This window comes from Microcaecilia unicolor, chromosome 1 (genome assembly GCF_901765095.1).
Source record: "Microcaecilia unicolor chromosome 1, aMicUni1.1, whole genome shotgun sequence".
Classification (NCBI taxonomy): Eukaryota; Metazoa; Chordata; class Amphibia; order Gymnophiona; family Siphonopidae; genus Microcaecilia; species Microcaecilia unicolor.
Window position 1 is genome coordinate 623,025,327 of NC_044031.1, and position 23,627 is coordinate 623,048,953.

General features: G+C 42.7%; 1 protein-coding gene across 1 annotated transcript in view; it reads left to right on the forward strand.

Annotated features, from left to right (window-relative positions):
• SCRIB (scribble planar cell polarity protein) overlaps positions 1–23,627 on the forward strand; it is a 630,584-nt gene that overhangs the window by 411,819 nt on the left and 195,138 nt on the right.

A 23,627-nucleotide genomic window follows, 5' to 3' on the forward strand; every position in this document is an offset into this window, starting at 1 on the left:
TTCAGGACCGGACTTGGGAAACACTGGTCTACACTATTGCCTGGCAGATCTGCCTTAAGTAGCAATCAGATTTGGGGGGGAAAAGTCAAGGACATGGTAGCACAGATCAGAGATTATTTTTCCACTATGCATGCATCATCCAACAGCAGGAACCAGAAGCCTCTAACCATAAAACCATTACCAGTAGTAACATAGTATATGATAATGGATAAAGACCAGCATGGTCCATCTATTCTGGCCAGTAGGCTGTCAGAGCCACATCTGCCACTCCATGCAAATTACACTTCATCATGAGCAAATACTGACAGTACAAATAAGATGGTCACACAATGGTGGAAGACTGGTTGGATAGTCACATTTATTGCAAATATTTAAATAAACCAGCAATCCAACAATATTGCAAACTGACATTTTTACTCACTATCAATCCTTAGGTGCATGCAATACACAAAAAAAGGCACTTGATCTGTCCCTGCTACCCTTGGGTCACAGACCGTAAAAGTCTGTGTGGCACTGGATCTTCTTCCCAATTGCTGGAGTTGCTGTCAAACCTCACTCCTGCCCATCCATAATCGGAACACAAACTGTAAAAGTCTGCCCTGTTTTTGCCATATTTGCCATAGAAGTCCACCCAGTACTGGCCTTACTTCCTTACTCCTGGAATTGCCATCTAAGCACTGCCAAGTTTTTGTTTTGATCCATCCTTTTTCCATGTAAGGATCCATTATATTTATCCCACACGTTTTAAAATTCCGTCACCGTTTTCATCTCCACCATTTCCTCTTGGAAGACATACCAGGCATTCTCCACCACTTCCCCTGGGAGGACATTCCAGGCATAGAGAGGCACTCAAGGTATGACATCTAGCAAATCAATTCTTCAAGCCAGATATTTTCCTGGTACTATCAAACAGCAGAAAAACTCAGCTGCGCATGATTGGGCCCTTGATGAGACAACAGCTGAGACCATATTCTCCAGCTGGGGTGCCCCCATTTATCAACTCTTGTTGCTACACAGTACAATAAAATGTCTGCTCTTCTGCTCCAAAAGACAGTTGTGCTTTGGATTGCCCATGACATTTTTTTGCAGTTTCATAGATCAGCTATTTCTGTGCATTTCCTCTATTCCCTTTCCTGTCCAGGGTCATTCAGAGGATCATACAAGACAAATTCTGATTCGAGGCGGATTACATAAAATAAAGAGAACCAGCAACATAATCTGGAATGTACATACAAAGTAAAATTTACATAAATACATGCTATAGAAATAAACCTAATTTAACAAATTCTGCTAGCTATTCTAATTAGAATATATTTTTTGAATAAAATAGTCTCAATAAAATTAAGAAATAAGCATAGTAAGTAGTATAGACTACATGTAGAGGCAATATATTCCATAGCTTTGTTGCCTGATAAGAGAACAGGGTAGAAAAAAAGAATTCTTAGACTTTATACATTTACAAGTTTGGAAATGCTAGCTTTAAATTATTGTGTTCCATAGCTCAAATTTAGAACTTTGATTAAAGTAAACATATAGCATGGCGCAAATCCATGAATGATCTTAAATAATAAGCAATACAATTTGAAGTGACTTCTAGCTTCCATTAGTAGCCAGTGCCTTTGAATAAAATAGGGTGTAATTTTATCACATTTGTTTAATGAGCAAATCAGCTGAATGACAGTATTTTGTACAGTTTGCAGTTTCCTTATTTATTAAGTTTTCTATACCTCTTCTTTTGTGTGCAAAACAAAACGGTTTACAACACATAAGATAAACATAGTGTGGAGGAGTGGCCTAGTGGTTAGGGTGGTGGACTTTGGTCCTGAGGAACTGAGTTTGATTCCCACTTCAGGCACAGGCAGCTCCTTGTGACTCTGGGCAAGTCACTTAACCCTCCATTGCCCCAGGTACAAATAAGTACCTGTATACAATATGTAAGCAGCATTGAGCCTGCCATGAGTGGGAAAGCACAGGGTACAAATGTAAGAAAAATAAAATAAAACCTAATTAATATGAACACAATAAAATGAATAGGAAAGCACAACCACTCGAGGTCAGTCAAACAACACACAAACATCCAGCTTAAAGTCTAAAATAATTATTTACTTCTTATATTCCGCATCTACCCATAGAGTTCAATGCAGGTCACAACAAGAAGCAAACAGGCAGACCCTGTGAATAACAATCAATTAATTCATATTGATATAAAGAAAATATGTACTAATTATTAAACTTCTTAAAATGAAAAGATTTTAGGGCTTTCCTAAAAAACAAATAGGCTCTGACTTTTTCTCAATTGTGTAGGGAGAAAATTCCATAATAATGGGGCTTAATACTTAAGGCTAGCAGAATAAATGGTCTTGTTTTTCAATTTGGTAAGACTGGGATAATGAAGTAGTAAATTATCTCGGAAGGCCTCTATCTTTGTTGGTCATTTGAACCCAACCGAGCAAGTATTCTGGAGTTAGTCCATAAAGAATCTTATGGACCTGATAAAGACCTTAAATTGAATTTGAGCCTCCACTGGCATACTTGTGCTGTGTTTTGAATAGTCTAAATCTTCCTCAGAAGGCCTTTTTGACATCCTGCATAAATGACATTATTATAATCTAAGATAAAAGTAAACTTTGCACAACCAATCTGAAAGTATGGTTATCAAAGCAATTACGTATTCTTCTAAGTTTTCTCATCAGCAAAAATGATTTCTTAATGAGTCTAAAGATGAGTACCTGATAGAGTAACACCAAGGATCCTAATGTTTTGTTCAAAAGTGAAGTGTGTACTACCTAACTTCAGCACATTTTCATTCTATATATTTGTTGGTTGTCCTAACAAAAGAAACTTTGTTTTATCCTTATTAGGCTTTAGGCCATAAGTTTTAATCCAGGTTTCAAGGAGATGAATACAATATGGTACTCTAATTGCAGTATCCTTGACTGTCTGAGATACAGGAAGTAATAAGGTAATATCATCTGCATAACTAAAAATCTTGAAACCAGCAGAACTCAAAACCTGGCCTACAGCAGATATTAATACATTAAACAAAGTTGGTGATAAAGGAGAGTCTTGTGGAACGCCACAAGTTGCTCTCCACAACTCAGAATAGAATCCCTGAAGTTTCACTCTATATGTCCTTGAAACAAGAAAACTCTCTAACCAAGATAAAACATTACCTTCTACACCAAACTCATCCAAAATTTCCAGCAACAAACAGTGATCCTCCAGATCAAAAGCGCATGAGAGGTCAAATTGCGAAATAATAGCCCTCTACTGATAAGGCACCCAGCACTGTTTCTGTGCTAAAACACTTCTGAAAACCAGACTGAGAATCATGAAGTAAATCATAAGATAACAAAAAAAAAGTCATTCAACTGCTTTGTAACTAGACCCTCCATAATCTTAATAAATAGAGAATCAACCAATCTTTTAGGCACTCAACCCTCACTGCCAACATAAGAAAATGGTCAACACCTTCATCCCAGTGGTGTGAATATTGAGAAGGCAGTTTGTCTTCCAAGTGTCACAAGAGGTTCAGGAAATATTCCTGCCATCATGGAAATCTGCTACCAAGTTCAATTTATTTGATAAACCTCAAATTTTCAAAGAGAAATCTAAGCAGAAATCATACCAGCTTAAACAGACTCGGTTCTGTCTTACCTTTTCTCACCTGTTGAAGTCCGAATAAAAGACTCGCTCATTGTGCTTGCTTCTGGTGACAATTTCAGTTTATGAACAGATGGATGGAAGACCTGGTATCTATCCACTGCCATGTCTCCAGATTTATGTAAGGTTTCTTGAATTCTGCCCCTTCCCCAGCACCACCACCATCAAGAGCACTGCACCCACTAAAACTACTCCAAGGACTTGCATACCGCTATCATAGAGGCTATCAAAAAGAATATTTGTAAAGTTTTTTTTTTAGGGTGGGAGGGGGTTAGTGACCACTGGGGGAGTAAGGGGGAGGTCATCTGGTCAGATCGGGCACCTTTTTGAAGCTTGGTCGCAAGAAAAAATGGACGAAGTAAAGTAGGCCAAGTGCTCGTCAGGGACGCCCTTCTTTTTTCCATTATCGGCCGAGGACGCTCATGTGTTAAGCACGCCCCAGTCCCGCCTTTGCTATGCTTCCGACACACCCCTGGGAACTTTTGTTGTCCCTGCGATGGAAAGCAGTTGAGGGCGCCCAAAATTGGCTTCTGATTATGCCGATTTGGGCGACCCTGGGAGGACGCCCATCTCCCGATTTGTGTCGAAAGATGGGCGCCCTTCTCTTTCAAAAATGAGCCCATAATTCTCCCATACAAGGAAAGTGGAAGGCCTGACCACACAGTTAAACGTGTCATCATATCCGCTAGTATCTTAATTTTTATACAGTCGGGTGGTATTACTACTACTACTACTATTTAGCATTTCTATAGCGCTACAAGGCATACGCAGCGCTGCACAAACATAGAAGAAAGACAGTCCCTGCTCAAAGAGCTTACAATCTAATAGACAAAAAATAAATAAAGTAAGCAAATCAAATCAATTAATGTGAACGGGAAGGAAGAGAGGAGGGTAGGTGGAGGCGAGTGGTTACGAGTCAAAAGCAATGTTAAAGAGGTGGGCTTTCAGTCTAGATTTAAAGGTGGCCAAGGATGGGGCAAGACGTAGGGGCTCAGGAAGTTTATTCCAGGCGTAGGGTGCAGCGAGACAGAAGGCGCGAAGTCTGGAGTTGGCAGTAGTGGAGAAGGGAACAGATAAGAAGGATTTATCCATGGAGCGGAGTGCACGGGAAGGGGGTGTAGGGAAGGACGAGTGTGGAGAGATACTGGGGAGCAGCAGAGTGAGTACATTTATAGGTTAGTGGAAGAAGTTTGAACAGGATGTGAAAACGGATAGGGAGCCAGTGAAGGGTCTTGAGGAGAGGGGTAGTATGAGTAAAGCGACCCTGGCGGAAGATGAGATGGGCAGCAGAGTTTTGAACCGACTGGAGAGGGGAGAGGTGACTAAGTGGGAGGCCAGCAAGAAGCAGATTGCAGTAGTCTAGACGAGAGGTGACAAGGGTGTGGATGAAGGTTTTGGTAGAGTGCTCGGAAAGAAAGGGGCGGATTTTACGGATGTTGTAAAGAAAGAAACGACAGGTCTTGGCGGTCTGCTGGATATGAGCAGAGGAGGAGAGAGAAGAGTCAAAGATGACCCCAAGGTTTCGAGCTGAGGAGACAGGGAGAATGAGAGAGCCATCAACAGAAATAGAAAACGGGGGGAGCGGGGAGGTGGGTTTGGGGGGGAAAATGAGAAGCTCGGTTTTGGTCATATTTAATTTCAGGTGGCGTTGAGACATCCAGGCAGCAATGTCAGACAAGCACGCTGAAACTTTGGTTTGGATGCAAGGTGAGATATCAGGGGTAGAAAGGTAGATTTGGGAATCATCAGCATAGAGATGGTAGGAAAAGCCATGGGATGAGATTAATGAACCAAGGGAAGAAGTGTAGATAGAAAAGAGGAGGGGACCAAGAACAGAACCCTGAGGTACGCCGACAGGCAGAGGGATAGAAGTAGAAGAGGATCCACCAGAGTGAACACTAAAGGTGCGGAGGGAGAGGTAGGAAGAGAACCAGGAAAGGACAGAGCCCTGGAATCCAAGTGAGGACAGGGTATCGAGAAGTATGCTGTGATCGACAGTGTCAAAAGCAGCGGAAAGATCAAGAAGAATGAGGATGGAATATTGACCTCTGGATTTAGCCAGTAATAGGTCATTGGAGACTTAGTAAGCGCAGTTTCGGTTGAGTGGAGAGGGCGAAAACAAGATTGTAATGGGTCAAGAATAGCTTGTGAGGAGAGAAAATCAAGGCAGCGGCGGTGAACAGCACGCTCAAGTAATTTGGAGAGAAAAGGAAGGAGGGAGATGGGTCGGTAATTAGAGGGACAAGTAGGGTCAAGTGAAGGCTTCTTAAGGAGAGGTGTGACCACAGCATGTTTAAAGGCAGCAGGGACAGTCGCAGTAGAAAGTGAGAGGTTGAGAATGTGACAGATAAAAGGAATAAGAGTAGGAGAGATGGCATTAAGAAGGTGGGTGGGAATGGGATCAGAGGAACAGGTGGTACATTTTGAGGAAGAAAGGAGAAGTGTAGTTTCCTCAATAGTAACTTCAGGAAAGGAGGAAAGGGAATGAGGGGAAGGAGAGAGAGGGGAACGGACTAGTGGAGGGAGAGGTGGTGAGGTAGAGAAAGCAAGGTTTATCTTTTGAAGCTTGTTGTGAAAGAATTCAGCAAGGGTCTGAGGAGATAATGAAGGGGGAGTTGGGGGAGGGGGCACCTTGAGGAGAGAGTTCAATGTGGTGAAGAGAAGTCGAGGATTAGAGCCAAGAGAGTTGGTCAGTTGGATATAATAATCCTGTTTGGCACGTAAAAGAGCAGATTGGAAGGAGGTCAGCATGAACTTAAAGTGTAAGAAATCAGCAAGGGCCCGAGATTTCCGTCAGAGGCGTTCGGCGGAGCGGGTACAGGAACGTAGGTAGCGGATATTAGAAGTCAGCCAAGGTTGGGGTTTTGTACGCCTTACAGGGCGGGTCATCAAAGGTGCAAGAGTGTCTAAGGCAGAGGATAGAGTATTGTTGTAAGAAGAAACAGCCTCGTAGACAGACGTGGATGGTGCCACAGTAGAGAGGAGGTTTGAAACATGGGAGGATAGAGATGAAGGGTCAATATCGTGAAGATTCCTAGATAAATTAGATAGGATAGGACGGGACTGGGAGGGAGGAGATTTAAGTGTGAAAGTTATAAGATGGTGATCAGAGGAGGGATGATCAGAGGCAAGGAAACTAGAAGGTGAACAGTTGGAGGAGAAGATGAGATCAAGACAGTGACCATTTTGATGAGTGCGGGAGGTGGAGCATAGTTGGAGATTAAAGGACGACGTTAAAGCGAGTAACTTGGAAATATAAGAGTTGGAAGGATCATTAGCAGGAATATTAAAGTCACCAAGGATGAGAGAGGGGGAGGAAGGATCATGGAAGAAGGCAAGCCAGGCGTCAAAGTCACTGAGAAAGGATGAAAGGGACTTATCAGGGGGACGATAAATGACCGCTATTCGAAGAGGCAGAGGAGAGAAAAGGCGGATAGAGTGGACTTCAAAGGAGGAAAAACAGTGAGATTGAGGTGGAAGAAGGGGTTGAAATCTGGAGGAGGGAGAGAGAAGTAGTCCAACACCGCCCCCACGGCCAGCAGGGCGAGGAGTATGTGAAAATATATAACCACCATGGCACAGGGCTGCGACTGAAGCAGAGTCATCAGGGCAGAGCCAGGTTTCTGTTATGGCGAGCAGATGGAGGTGACGCGAGATAAAGAGGTCCTGGATATAGGGGAGTTTGTTACAGATAGAGCGGGCATTCCATAGGGCGCAAGAGAAGGGCAGAGTATTAGTAGTTTATAACCAGCAGAAGAAAGGAGGTGTTGATGCATCTCTACAAGTCGTTGGTGAGGTCCCACTTGGAGTATTATCTTCCGTTTTGGAGGCTATATCTTGCTAAAGATGTAAAAAGACTGGAGGCGGTGCAAAGAAAAGCTACAAAAATGTTATGGGATTTGTGTTGCAAACCGTACGAGGAGAGACTTGCTGACCTGAACATGTATACCTTGGAGGAAAGGAGAAACGGGAGATATGATACAGACGTTCAAATATTTGAAAGGTATTAATCCGCAAATAAACCTTTTCTGGAGACGGGAAGGCAGTAGAACTAGAGGACATGAATTGAGTTTGAAGGGGGGCAGACTCAGTACTAACGTCAGGAAGTATTTTTTCACAGAGAGGGTGGTGGATATGTGGAATGCCCTCCCGCGGGAGGTGGTGGAGATGAAAACGGTAATGGAATTCAAACACGCATGGGATAAACACAAAGGAATCCTGTTTAGAAGGAATGGTTCCATGGAATCTTAGCGGAGATTGGGTGGCAACGCCGGTAATTGGGAAACAAAACGGGAGCTCAGCAGACTTCTACGGTCTACCCTCTGATCGTGACTGAATAGATAGGGATGGGCTGTAGTGTAAATTTTAAGGGGCTTTAATGTTAGCTTCAGAACTTAGTACAAGAACAGTACTGGGCAGACTTCTACGGTCTGTGCCCTGAGAAAGGCGAGGAAAATCAAACTTGGGTATACATATAAAGTATCACATACCATGTAAAATGAGTTTATCTTGTTGGGCAGACTGGATGGACCGTACAGGTCTTTATCTGCCGTCATTTACTATGTTACTATGTAATGCTGAACTTAGTGCTAGCAATGAAATTGTTGTAGTTTGCCTGTAAATTTAACCTAATGATACTGTTACTAAACAAGGAACATTGGCTCTCTATTATAGCTAGAATCAGATTTATGGTCTTGATGCTAACTTTTAAGGCCTATTTGCACAGGTTTAGCATGCTGTCTTGCCTCAGCTTTTTTTTCTTACACCCCCTTCTAAGACATTGAGAATCTCTCAGGGGACGGTTTCTAATAGTGCTTCCACTTTCCCAGATTACATTGGAGGAAACTAGATGCACTGCTTTCTGTTATTTGTCTCTTAAATTTTGAATGCACCACTCTTTGAATGAAATTTGTTGTGAAAGTTTGTTCTGTAAGCAGTAAGGCTGTGAAAATTTGGCAGTTTGCTCAAGTTTTTACTTAAGGAGACTTTGGCATTGGGAAATTTGTTTTTTTTTCTTTTACCTTCTCTTGTTTGTTGCTTTTTTTTTTCCCTCTTGCTGTTGATGGTTGTAGTTTGTTGCCTATTGGGTGCTACTTGTTTTTTGTTATTAGTAAATTTTGGTCTTTTTTTGTCTTAAATTTTCATTTCACTGCCTTGATGTCATTTTTGAATCACAGTATATAAAATATTTTAAATAAAAATAACCCCATGCTGCTTGGGACCTCAATATTAGCCTTGTATATTTAGAAGTCTGTCTTTAAACCATTGGGCTTTGCATCCCTCAAACACCTAACCTGCTTGGAGGGTTAGCAAATTTTAGGTTCTGGTCTATTATCTGCCATACATAGTCCTTTCCAAATAGTCATTCAGTAAACTTGCCCCAGGCTGCTCCCTAAGGTGGTTCTGAATTCCACCTTAACCAATCCATTGTCCCTCTGGTGTTCTTCCCAAAGCTATACTTGAAAAAGGCCAAAACAATTTGCATATCTTGGACTGTAAATGCTTCCTATTTTACTATCCAAAGACCACCAAGGATACAAGAAAGTTTCACAACCCTCAGCTTTGCAATCTAAACTGCTTACTTGTAACTGAGGGTATGCTATAGACATTAGGGAAAAGCAGTTTCTCAGTTCTTATAACATTGAAGATAATGGAAGATAGAGATCATACAACCCTCCCAGTTTGCTCTGGGTCACCTCTCTACCCTGTTCAAAGGATATCTCCCAGCTACCACTGTAAGAAGCCTGACTATATGTACTGCAATAGATAGGTCATCACTCTTCCTTGCCCTTATTACTCCCAGTGTCATCCAAACAGACTTAATCACTTGCAGGAGGTTGCTATGTATCCTTTATGTCCTTGCCTAGGAATTATAGCCAGATCAGTTTGCATCCCATGCTGGGCAGCCTGATGAGTGGCAGAGAAAGCAGTGGTAAATAGAATTCACTCTAGAAGAGATAAAGGTTAGGAGTAGTATGCCCTGGGGATACTGCAGAAGGGTTAGAAGGAAAAGTTTACCTCTTTGTGGATGATGCAAAAACTGTAAACACAATAGATACCCTGAGAGAGTGGACAAAATGAGAATTGGTCTTAAAAAAATAGAGATCTGGTGAAATGCTTGACATTTAAGCTTTGGGTTGCAGAAATCCAGTGGCATTTTATGTGAGGAAGAAAGACCATCTGTGGAGCCCATACCCCTTGCTAAGGAGCCCATGAACCTGTTCTTCTCTCAGTTGTACTCTAGTCTCAATTTTTTCAATAATATTTTTCTGTAATGTTTTTTTGTTTTGTAAACTACTTAGCTGGTTGATGTAGTGTATCTAGATTTTTAGAAATCTTTTGACAAAGTTCCGCATAAGAGACTTCTGAAAAGATTAAAAAAATCATGAGATAGGAGGCAATATCCTTCTGTGGATTACGAATTGGTTATTGAACAGAAAACAGATGATAGGGTTAAATGACCATTTTTCTAAATGGAGGAGGGTGAATAGTGGAGTGTCACAGGGATCTGTACTGGGATTGGTGCTATTTAACATATTTATAAATGATCTGGAAATCGGAAAAACGAGTGAGGTGATTAAATTTGCAGATGACACAAAACTATTCAAAGTTGTCAAAACACGTGCGGATTGTGAAAAATTGCAGGAAGACCTTAGGAAACTGGAAGACTGGGCATCCAAATGGCAGATGAAGTTCAGTGTGGACAAATGCAAAGTGATGCACATTAGGAAAAATAATCCAAATCTGCTAGGGACCTCCTTAGGAGTTAGCACTCAAGAAAAATGTCTAGGTGTCATTGTAGACAATACGCTGAAATCTTCTGTTCAGTGTGCAGCATCAGCCAGAAAGCAAACAGGATGCTAGGAATTATTAGGAAAGAAATGCAAAACAAGACCGAGAATATTATAATGCCTCTGTATCACTGCACAGTGCTACCTCACCTTGAGTATTACATTCAGTTCTGGTTGCCGTAGTTCAAAAGAGATATAGTGAAATCAGAAAAGGTTTAAAGAAGAGCAACTAAAATGATAAAGGGGTGGAACTCTTCTCATATAAGGAAAGGCTAAAGAGGTTAATGCTCTTCAGCCTGGAAAAGAAACGGCTGGGGGGGGCGGGGATATGGTTGAGGTCTACAAAATCCTGAGTGGTGTAGAATAGGTAAAAGTGAATCAATTTTTCAGTCTTTCAAAAAGCATAAAGAACAGGGGACACTCAATAAATTTAAATGAAAATACTTAGGAGGAAATATTTTTCACTCAGTGAATAGTTATAGTAACATAGTAACATAGTAGATGATGGCAGAAAAAGACCTGCACGGTCCATCCAGTCTGCCCAACAAGATAACTCATATTTGCTGCTTTTTGTGTATACCCTACTTTGATTTGTACCTGTGCTCTTCAGGGCACAGACCGTATAAGTCTGTCCAGCACTATCCCCGCCTCCCAACCACCAGTCCCGCTGCCCACCACCGGCTCTGGCACAGACCGTACAAGTCTGTCCAGCACTATCCCCGCCTCCCAACCACCAGCCCCGCCTCCCGATCTTGACTAAGCTCCTGGAACTATACTCTGGAACTAGTTGCCAGAGGATGTAGTAACAGCGGTTTATGAATCTGGGTTTAAAAAAGGTTTGGACAAGTTCCTGGAGATGGACATGGGGGACGCCACTGCTTATCCCATGATTGGTTGCATGGAATGTTGCTACTAATTGGGTGTCAGGCTTCTCACGGAAGCACAGGGTTTGTGAGCCCTTGGACCACTGCCGTGGAGCGGCAGTGGCAGGCAAAACCACCCCCAAACCAGAGGCATGGCAAAACAGGACTGGAACCCTGGACTGGAGTTGCAGCAGAGGCAAACCAGCTGGGACAGGCAGAGCAGGAACAGCTAGACTTCACCTGCGCTTGACCGCCGTTCTCCAGGAGTTGAGCCCCTGGGTGCAGGCGGCCGGCAGGATTTACAGGGCAGGAACTGGATACCAACAGGAAACACACAACAGAGTCAGGACTAAAAGCTGCCAGGCAGCCACTAAGACAGAAACACAGACAGGTGAGAGTCAGCACTGAAAGCTGCCAAGCAGCCACTAAAAAGGAACACAGACACAAGACAAGGAAATGCAGACCAGAAACAAGACTAGGAACTAAGCAATAAAACCAAAGCTAACTACACACAAACAAACTAGAACCAGTTAAGAAACTCAGACTAGAACTGGACTAGGCAGAAGTGCACAGAGCACACCCACATACCAGGGGCCTTAGATGATGCAAAGGCAAACACAGAAGTTTCCAGATGGCTAATAAAGCCCATCAGCAGCTGAAGTTGTAAGTAAGTACATAAAATAAATGTGCATGAACCTGGGGAAAAACCTAGGGATGATAAAGGCTGAAAATCTCAGGTTGGTGAAAGTCTGAAAAGGCACTGGCCAGAGAGGGAGGCATAACTAACAGTAAAAGAAGGTGGTGATGCCCCTGTTCAGGTCATTAGAAAGCCTCACTTGGAGTAGTGTGCTCAGTTTTGGAGGCTGTATCTCAACGAGGATATAAAGAGGCTAGAGGCAGTCCAGAGATGTTGTTTTTTTTTAATGGTATGGATTCTGCATGAAAAACAGAGACTTAGCTTAAATATATACATTCTAGAGGAAAGGACAGACATAAAAATATTTAAAGAAGAAGCCAACCTTTTCTTAAGAAAATATGATACATAACTAGGACATATATGAACCTGCAAGGAGACAGAATCAGAAGCAACATCGAGAAATATTCACAGAAAGGTGGTGGATGCCTTGCTCGCACTCCCTGGGGTGGTGATGGTGGAGACAAAAACAATAAGACCATTCAAAAAGGCATGGGATAAATATCATGACAAGAAAATTGAAACCAGCCATTGGGCACCTTAGATCAGAATATCAGTGAAATAACTTTTTGCATTTTCAGGAAGAGATGGGTGTAGACTGCACATTGTGGTAGTTACAACTCTAACCTTACTGAGCAAACTAAATGGGGCATTTCAGTCTTTATCTACAATCATCTGTGCTACTATCACATCTTCATACTTGCTTTCTAGTTTGTAATTTTTTTATCTGAACTTTTCTGCTTCATAGCTCCATTGCTTACACTGGTCTTATTCTGAGGTCCCTATTCATTTTGTCATTATGTAGTTCATTTCTTAGATTTGTAAACCTTTTTTTTTTGGGGGGGGGGGGGGGAATAAAATGGTTTAAACAGTGTATTAGGCTCCACCCTGTTTTTAAAACTGCTTTTCCCTGAGTCACCACTGTAAGTCTACATAGTGTTTTCCATTATATCAGGGGTGGGCAACTATGGTCCTCGAGGGCCACATTCCATTTTTTCAAGAGTTCCACAATGACTATGCATGAGATCTATTTTGCATACAGTGGAAGTAGTACATGCAAATCAATCTCATGCATATTCATTGTGGAAATCTTGAAAACCCGACTGGGTTGTGTCTTTAGAGTTTCATGGTTGCCCATCACTGCATTATATTATTGTGCTACTTGCATGTGGTTTTGATGGATCCATTGTCAACTGTTTCTTCATGGAGAGAGTGGTGGATGCTTGGAATGCCCTCCCGCGGGAGGTGGTGGAGTTGAAAACGGTAACAGAATTCAAACATGCGTGGGATAAACATAAAGGAATCCTGTTCAGAAGGAATGGATCCTCAGCTTAACCGAGATTGGATAGCAGAGCCGGTAGTGGGAGGCGGGGCTGGAGGTTGGGAGGCGGGGATAGTGCGGGGCAGACTTATACGGTCTGTGCCAGAGCCGGTGGTTGGGAGGTGGGGGATAGTGCTGGGCAGACGTATACGGTCTGTGCCCTGAAGAGCATAGGTACAAATCAAAGTAGGGTATACACAAAAAGTAGTACACATGAGTTGTCTTGTTGGGCAGACTGGATGGACCGTGCAGGTCTATTTCTGCCGTCATCTACTATGTTACTATGTCTGTGCTGTATTCACACTTTACTCTTCTTTAGCAGTGGTTATCTCCATAGGAGTCAGAGGTTGTAGTGTTGGTTTTCTATCTAATTTAAATTTTGTAGTTTCAACAGTATGTAAGGATTATCCTTTTACATGTGGGGTTCCGCAGAGATCTGTGCTATCACATATAACAAGCCCTTTGGCCCAAGGATAGTGAAATGGCTACTGTATCTAGGTGTAACTTGCCTTGAGCTACTGTTCAAGATCATGGAATAAGTGGTTATTTGTTTGCAGATGATATCCAGTTGGTAAGGTTTCGTCTGTATCTTTGGATCATACACTTCTTCAGAAATGTTTGAATGCAGTTTCAATGTGGCTTACAAATCATCGCTTCATCCTAAATGTCAGTAAGACTACAGCTTGCTGGCTTTCTGTATATAATTCCCTACCAGCTTTAACTCTGGTTGGGACACCTGATAACAGTACTGGATACTTTTTCATATTTAGGGTTATTGATAGGTTATCAGCTCTTTCAAAGAACAAGTTTCCAGGTTGGTATGGAGGATTTTTTCTTTTATTTTGCATCGGTTGTTTACGTTAAGATGCCATTTTGATAAGGAGGGATTCATACTTCATGCACTTTTGATATCACAAATTGACTATTGTCCATTTGATCTCAAAAAGTTGCTTCCATGATTATATTTCTCTAGTGCTGATGGGCTCCATTGTCCCCTATTTCACTGAAATTTGGTTGGCTTCTACTCATAGTCTTTGTACTTTCTGAAAGAGTGAACAACCAATCCTCAGTATTTTACAGAACTCTCTGATATCTCCCTTGATCTTCTTTTTCCCAGCCAAAGAACCCTAACCACTTTAGCCTTACTTCATAGAGTCGCTTCTTCATCTTCTTTATGTTTTTGGTCACTCTTTTCTGTATCTTTCTAATTCCTAGACATATTATGATATTCTCCATTCCGTTCCTAATACTTCTTAGTGTTCTATATGCTTTCTTTGCTGCCACTGCACGCTGAGCAAAGGATTTCAATGTATTATATTCATGGTGACACCTAAATCCAGTGGTGTGCTGAAGCCGGCTCGCTGGAGCCGGCTCGCAAGAGCCGCTTGTTAACTTTGCTTGGCTCTTGCGAGCCGGTTGTTGAAACCCGTGAGCCGGCTCTCCTTCCTCCCTCTTCCCTCACATCACCGACCTGATGAATTCTTCGGGGCAGGCAGTCTTGCCTGCCCGCTGCAAGTGCTGACTCTCCCCCGCTGGCGCTGCAGGTTCGCGCTTTAAAAATGGCCGCCAAGACTTCCAGAGGCGACCTTGCGAGACTTCACCCTTGTAAATCTCGGCGGCCATTTTGAAGCGCGAACCAGCAGCGCCAGCCGTGGACTGAGTCAGTGCTTGCAGCGGGCAGGCAAGACTGCCTGACCCGAAGAATTAAAGGAGTCAGATCGGGGAGGGAGGGAGGGAGGAGAATTCTATTAACAACTCAGGAGGGGGTGGCAGGGGAGAGAACTAGGGAGTCGCTGGGCATGGGTGGATCATGGAGGGGAGAGAAGGGTCGTTGCTGGGCATGGGTGGATCATGGAGGGGAGACAAGGGTCGTCGCTGGGTATGGGTGGATGGAGGGCAGGGGAGAGGAGGGTCACTGCTGGATTGGGTGGATGGAGGGCAGGGGAAAGGAGGGTCACTGGGTATGGGTGCATGCAGGGCAGGGGAGAGGAGGGTCACCGGACATGGGTGGATGGAGGGCAGGGGAGAGGAGGGTCACTGGGTATGGGTGCATGGAGGGCAGGGGAGGGTCGCTGGGTGCATGCAGGGCAGGGGAGAGAAGGGTCACTGGACATGGGTGGATGGAGGGCAGGGGAGAGGAGGGTCGCTGGACATGGGTGGATGGAGGACAGGGGAGAGGAGGGTCGCTGGACATGGGTGGATGGAGGGCAGGGGAGAGGAGGGGAGAGAGAAGAAATGCTGGACATGGATGGAGGGGAGGGAAGAGTGAGGAATGAGATGAGGGAAAAGGAAGAGAGGAGAAAAACTGCATATGGATGAAGAAAATAGGCAGAAGTTGAGGACCAGAAATGAAGAAGAAAGGAAAGAAATAAATGGAAAGGAAGCCCTGGAAACTGAGTTAAGAGGACAGATAGCAGCAGAATCGGATACTGGGCCAGCATGATCAGAAAAAGTCACCAGACAACAAAGGTAGAAAAAAAATCATTTTATTTTCATTATAGTGTTTGGAATATGTTCACTTTGAGAATCGGGTGCTCAACATTAAAAGTTTATATTTATTTACTTATTTATGGCATTTTATCCCACATTAAACATGAATTAGATTGGACCCTGGGATCATTTAATTTTTTTTCCTGGAGAGAGTAATGCATTGCCGCCCCCCCCCCCCCCCCCCCCGGATATAGCCAGCTCTGCAATTGTGGGGCGGCGCAGAGGTGGACGGGGGGGGGGGGGGGCGCAGAGGTGGACTGGGGAGAGAGCCTGTTGTTAAAAAAAATTTACCAGCACACCACTGCCTAAATCCTTTTTCCTGGGTAGTGAATCCTAAAGTGGAACCTTGTATCGTTTAGCTATAGTTTGGTTTGCTCTTCCCAACGTGCATCACTTTGCACTTGTCCAGACTGAATTTGGTCTGCCATTTTGATGCCCAGTCTCAGTTTCGCATGGTCTCCTGAAGTTTCACACAGTCCTCCTGTGATTTAATGCCTTCAAATAAATTGCTGTTGTCATGAAACGCCTAGAGACACTTTTTACTACCTGAGTAGTACTTAGGAGGGTTCAGAAAATATAGCTGATCACAGGTTATAAAATATAACTGATCACAGGGCCTCAGTGAAGAGATTTTTCTCTCTCCTCTCCCTGTCTGAGACTAAAGATTACCTCATAGCTGGGCAGGAAAAAACTCACTTCTATAACAGCTTTACAAAAAAAAGACAGTCACCACCTGCTGGTCAGACAAGGGAAAAGCACTTTATAGAATAATTAATACAGTTCACAGGTTTAGAAACCCACAATTTCGCCACAGCTGTCATCTGCAAATTTGATCAATTCATTTGTTTTTATGTCAGAGTTATTTATATATAATGTTAAAAACAGTGCTTTCAGCATAGACCTTGGAGCACTCCAGTAGTCACCTTTCTCCACTGTGAAAATTGGCTATTTAATCCTAGTCTTTGTTTTCTGTCTTTAACCAGTTCCTAGTTCACAGTAGGCTATTGCCTCCTATCCCGTAACTTTTTAATTTCCTCAGGAATCTGTCATGAAGGACATAGTTTTCAAGGGTAATGATATGGAGGAACTAAAAGAAATTTGGTGAACCTGGAAGATGTACTGAGCCAAATTGACAAATTAAAGAGTAGTAAATCACCTGGACTGGATGACATACATCCAAGGGTACTCAAAGAACTCAAGCATGAAATTGCTGATTTGCTGTTAGTAATATGTAACCAGTCGTTAAGAGTCTATAGTACCTGAAGATTGGAGGATGGCCAATGTGACACTGATTTTTAAAAAGGCTTCTAGGGGTGATCTGGGAAATTATAGACAGGTAAACCTGACATCAGTGCCGGGCAAAATAGTGGAAACTATTATAAAGAATAAATTACAGAACATGTAGACAAACATGGTTTAATGGGACAGAGCATGAGTTCAGCTGAGGGAAGTCTTGCCTCACTAATTTGCTTTATTTCTTTGAAGGTGTGAATAAGCATGTAGATAAAGGTGAGCCGGTTGATATAGTGTTATCTAGATTTTCAGAAAGTTTTTGATAAAGTTCCTTATAAGAGACTCCTGAGAAAATTAAACAGTCATGGGGTAGGAGGCAACATTCTGGTGTGGATTAGGAATTGGTTATTGGACAGAAAATGGAAGGTAGGGTTAAATGGTCATTTCTTTCAATGGAGGAGGGTGGAGTGCCGCAGGGATATAGAAATTGGAACGACGAGTGAGGTGATCACATTTGCAGATGATACAAAACTATTCAAGGTTGTTAAAACATGTGCAGACTGTGAAATATTGCAGGAAGACCTTTGGAAATTGGACGGCTGGGCACCCAAATGGCAGATGAAATTTAATGTGGACAAATGCAAGGTGATGCACATTGGAAAGAATAATCCGAATCATAGTTACCATGGGGGGTCAGCACTCAAGAAAAAGATCTGAGTGTCGCTGAAATCATCTGTTCAGTGTATGGCGGCAGCCAAAAAGCAAACAGGATGCTAAGAATTATTAGGAAAGGGATGGTGAATAGACCGAAAATATTTTTATGCCTTTGTATCGCTACATGGTGTGTCTGCACCTTGAGTGAATGAAAACAGTGTGTAGCATTTTTTTTTTTCAAACTTTTGGTAACAAAAGTGCTGGCTGGCAGCTGACACTTGAGTTTGTGCTTCCTGTCCCTTGCAGTGTGAGTGGCGCCCAGGGCCAGGTGCTGGTGCTCTGAGTCCACCCGGAGAATCATGTGGCCAAAGGATGTCTGAATTAGGGGCATAAGGACTCGCACTTGCCGGGGACTTCCAAGCATAGCACTACTGGCAGCACCAGTTCCCACTCTGGCCAAACATTGCCTCCTCAAGAAACTTGCCCCAGCCATCGATTCCCTAGGGTCTCAGATTCCAGGTGCACTTTTTCTTTGCAGGACCGATCATAGAGCAAAGCCAAAAGACAGCAGTGTGACAACATCTGGGGGCAGTTTCTCTGCTTTTCTCCAACTACCAACAGTTCCTGACCTCCAATTAAAATTCCCTCATACGTGATAGGCATTCCTTTCTGTGCATCGCTCAGAATGCACATTTACATTTTAATCAGCTCATTATAATTGTTCAGCATATGATTCCTGTTGGTTGCTACCACGAACAGAAAAAAGCCTGCAGAGCCCTTTTGTGCATTCATCGCTGAATACTGTGCTCACTAAACTGTCTTTAACTGGTCAAAATCGCATGTTGCTGCCCTGGTAAGTTTTGTGCATTGGGGCCTGAGTGGCCAAATGGTCCTGGTCTACTGACACCTCTAAATTGCTATGAATTGAGTTTTACTCCATAAGCAGCCCTTTTTTAACACCAATACACCAATTTCTGAATGTCAAGCAGGCAGAATCATACTGATTTTATGTGGTGAACTTGTGCACTAAATGCCACACCACAGTTTTGATACAAATTGAGCTACCAACTCTTCATTATCAGAATAGCACAGGCAAGAAAATCATAATAACAACATACAATCTAGATTCTATTGTTCTTTCTCAATTGAAAATCAAGTCCCAAATAAAACAAAAAGCTGGGTGTCACGTCTGTGGCAGTGCCCCTTCTCAGACTCACCTTATTTCCTGTGGTCAGCTTCTGAGCTGGCTTCTGTCTGTTCTTTGTGAGTTAGTTCTGTCTCTGTGTGCTGGCTTTATTAGATTGTGTGCTGTCACCCGTTCCAGATTTCAGCGCAGGTCCGGTCCGGATCTTCCAGACTGCCAGACCTGCATGTTTTGTTTGAACCTGCACAGCACCCTTAGTTGCCTGGTGATTATTGCAGTAGAGTCTCAGCTGCTGCTGGGCTTATTAGCCATTTTGAAACCTTTCTGCTTTGCCTTTGCATTGCGTCTAAGGCCCTGGTATGTTGGGGTGCTGGTGCACTTCTGCTGTTTCCAGTTTCTAGTTTATTCTTGCCTTGATTCTTGTCTGTTCTTGCTAGTCTGTGGATAGTTAGATTAGATTGTTGTTTGTTGGCTTGTCTTGTTTCTGAGTTGTAGTTCTGGGTTGGTCCTTGTCTGTTTGTATCTTACTGGCTGCTCTGCAGCTTTTAGTTTGTGTCTTGTTTGTATGTCTTTGTCTAGTTCTGGGTTTATCTGCGTTTGTTCCCTGCTTCAGTGGCTGCTTGCAGCTTTCAGTTTAGTCTCTTGTCTAGCTGTGTTTGTTCCCTGTTTCAGTGGCTGCTCGCAGCTTTCAGTCCTGTCCTTTAGCCTATGCTTTCCCTGCCTAGCTGTTATTCTGTCCTGCCCTGTCCAGTAAGTCCTGCCGGCCACCTGAAGCCTGGAGCTCAACTCTTGGTGAAAAGTGGCCAGGTGCAGGTGAAGCCTAACTGTTTGTCAGAGATCTGCCACTGCCGCTCCTCGGCAGTGGCCCAAGGGCTGACAAACCCAGTTTCCAGCTTGAAAACATGACACTGGGTGACCTTCTAAGGCCTTTAGCTCTTTGACAGTGTAGCACATATGGGGCAGCTTCTTTTCAATGTGGGACTTAGGAAAGAATGATTTTTTGCTTCAGTCTTCATTAAGGAACAGATAAGGAAATTACCCATGCCAGAAATATTTAAAGCTGATGATTCAGAGGAACTAAAATTTCAATGAACCTGGAAAATGTAATAGGTCTGTGACACCCCGAGCGAGGGTGGGCTGGTGGAATAACATAGCTGGACAAAGGATATATGTGAAAACAAGTGTGTTATTTAGCTTAATCCTCAGGCCTGTTACATCACAGGATCAGGCACAAAAGACTAAACGCCTCTGTAGTTCAAATAAGCTGCCTTAAGCAAGCCTCAAGCTAGCAACGCCTGAACACAGTCTGTGGCTGGTAGGGATCCCCGCCTCAAACACAGCCTGGGAGTCTTTCTTGGTTCTTCTCCGAATACTAGGGTCTGGCTCCAGCCAGACCTCAGAGCAAGGCTTATCAGTCTCAAACAAGAAGCAAAAGCAGCTTACCTCAGCCAGCTCACAATTCTTAATCATGGGTTGTGGCATATGCTGGGGCTTCGATTCCTTCTTCCCTCTGTGCCTCCTTAACCTCAGCAGGCCCTGTCTAATATACTTCCTAGTTTAGGTTCCACCCCTTCTCCCGGCACACTTCCTCCTTGGTGGGACTAGTGCTCTTAAGGTGGCTCAGGCTGCCTAAGGTACTGTTCTTAAGGGTAAGGGGCAGAGGTCTATGAACCCCCTCACAAGGTCAATTAGACAAACTATATCATTTCAGATCACCTGGACAAGATGGCATACATCCAAGAGTGCTGAAAGAACTGAAGAAATAAAATGCAAACTTGTATCCTTTCAATAAAAATTGTCCATGATACCTGAAGTTTGAAAAGTGGTCAGTGTAAAGCCAGTTTTTAAAAAAGGGTTTCAGGAATTATCTGGAATACTTCAGAATTATAACACTGATATCAGCATCAGATAAAATAGCATAAACTATTATAAAGAACAAAATTACCAAATATATAATCATGGTCTAATGGGACAAGTCCACATGGATTTAGCTAAGGGAAGCCTTTCATGATTAGTTAACTATATTTTTTTGAAACATTTAAGAACATAAGAGTAGCCGTACTGGATCCGGCCAATGGTCCATCTAGTGGCCAAGCCAGGTCACAAGTACCTGGCAGAAACCCAAATCGTGGGAACACTCCATGCTACAAATCCCAGGGCAGACAGTTGCTTCCTATGTCTGCCTCAATAGCAGACTATGGACTTTTCCCTCCAGGAATTTGTCCAAACCTTTTTTAAACCCAGATACGCTAAGTGCTGTTACTATATCCTCTGGCAAAGAGTTCCAGAGCTTAACTGTTGTTGAAAAAAATATTTCCTTCTATTTGTTTTAGAAGTATTTCCATGTAACCTCCTCGAGTGTCCCCTAGTCTTTGTACTTTTGGAACTAGTAAAAAAATCGATTTACTTCTACTCGTTCTACACCACTCAAGATTTTGTAGACCTCAATCATATCTCCCCTCATCCGTTCTCTTTTCCAAGCTGAAGAGCCCTAACTTCTTTAGCCTTTCCTCATATGAGAGGAATTCCATCCCCTTTATCATTTTGGTCGCTCTTCTTTGAACCTTTTCTAATTCTGCTATATCTTTTTTGAGCTATGGTGACCAGAACTGAATGCAATACTCAAGGTGAGGTTGCACTGTGGAGCGATACAGAAGCATTATACTATTCTCAGTCTTATTTTGCATCCCTTTTCTAATAATTCGTAGCTTCCTGTTTGCTTCTTGGGCTGCCACCACACACTGGGCAGAAAATTTCAGTGTATTGTCTACAATGACATTTAGATCTTTTCTTGAGTGCTGATTCCTAAGGTAGACCCTAGCATAAAGATAACTATGGTTTTGGATTATTCTTCTCAGTGTGCATCACTTTGCATTTGTCCACATTAAATTTCATCTGCCATTTGGATGCCCGGTCTTCCTGCTTCCTAATGTCTTCCCGCAATTTTTTCGCAATCCGCATGTGTTTTGACAACTTTAAATAGTTTTGTGTCATCTGCAAATTTAATAACCACTCATTGTACTGATTTCCAGATCATTTATAAATATGCTAAATAGCACTAGTCTCTGTAGCATTTCACTATTCACCCTCATCCATTGAGAAAAAAAGGCCATTTAACCCTAGCCTCTGTTTTCTGTCCAATAACCAATTTCCTAGTCCACAGAAGTACATTGCCTCCTATCCCTTGACTTTTAAATTTTCTCAGGAGTCTCTCATAAGGAATTTTGTCAAAAGCTTTCTGAAAATCTAAATATACTACATCAACTGGCTCACCTTTAGCTTCAGATCATGATCCCTCTTTGGATATCACTGTCCTAGGGCCCATATTTGCTTCATAGTTATCTTTGGTTACCAATAAAAATAAAATAAACACATTTACTCCTTTATTACGGCAACCCTTATCTAGATAATTTCTTGGGTGGCCCAAATACAAGTGTTATGCTTAATGGGGAAAGAAAACTTAGCTGTAGTTTTTGTTCTTGAATGAGTAACATCTCAGTGGGATGAGTTGGTCAGGTCAGATGCATCTAAACTAAATTCATTACAACGTAGCCACCACTGTTAAGAATGAATGTTACTAGTATGTACCTGACTATGGATATGGCAATAATATTTGGCAATATGGTTTGCTGTTGGAGATACCCGTACAAGGTATAATTATGTTGCTGCTTCTACTTGTGAATCTCCCTGTTCCCTCCATAACTTAGAAAGATATTTTGTGGCCATATATCAGTTTATATGGTCAAACTTGATTCATTGAGCAGGCCAGGCAGTTTAAAGTAAAGCAGTTCCGTGGTCCATGCCCGATGCTGACCACAGAAGTACTTTAAATATTGACCCCATAGAATGTGAAAGTCCCCATGGAATGGTTTTCAAACATCCTGCATTGCTGCACCTTACCTGTTTCAGTTTTCAGAGTGAAAGTACACAGAGCTTCACTTTGAAACTTCCTAAGGAGAAAGTACCCGCAGAGACTTGTGCCTGTGCTTCCTGCAGATGCCTTTTCTGACCAGAAATATGGGCCCAGTTTTCTCCCACGACCTTTTTCAATACTCTTAGCATGGAGGGATGGCGCAGAGACAGGCGATACAAATGTGGTTTTTCCTTGTGGAGACGCTGAAGGAGTTGGCTAAAACTGCTTATTAGGTGTTATTTCAACTGGTAAATGTGAGACACTTAAAGAGAATTTGTATGCTATATTTGCTAGCATTTTCAAATAAATTGTCTTAAAACTCCTCTCAAATCGAACTTAATCTAAGAGTGTTCCCCTTTATTAGCAGTTTTTCATAGTTCTGTCTGCCAGGTGGCATAAGAAGTGCTGGTGATCAGGATTCGTACATCTTTCTCTCCTTACAGCTCTTTTTGCCCGGATAGTGCTGGGTGGTAATGTTCTGGGTAATGCTGGGTAATATGATCCCTGCTTTCCTCAGGGAAGATTCCTAGTTTGTTTATTAACCGCATTTGGTATACCACTATTTCTAATAAAAGGTTATAGCAGTAAGGAATGCACTTTTACCTTTAACCCTGATGAGCGGTTGATATTAGAACTTAAATAAATCTCCCCCTTGCGTCACCCCTACGATAAATGCAGCCCTTGCTTGATCGCTGATAAGAGAGAATGATTGGCTGAGGCGGTCCCTTGTAATTCTGTGAAGTATTTAGGACTTCCATCTCTGGCTGTTGGATGAGATCAGGTAATGTAGATCAGTATGACAGGGGGTTATCTGACTGACCTGAGCTCCCAGATCAGAACAATGGGGGAGACATCTCACAG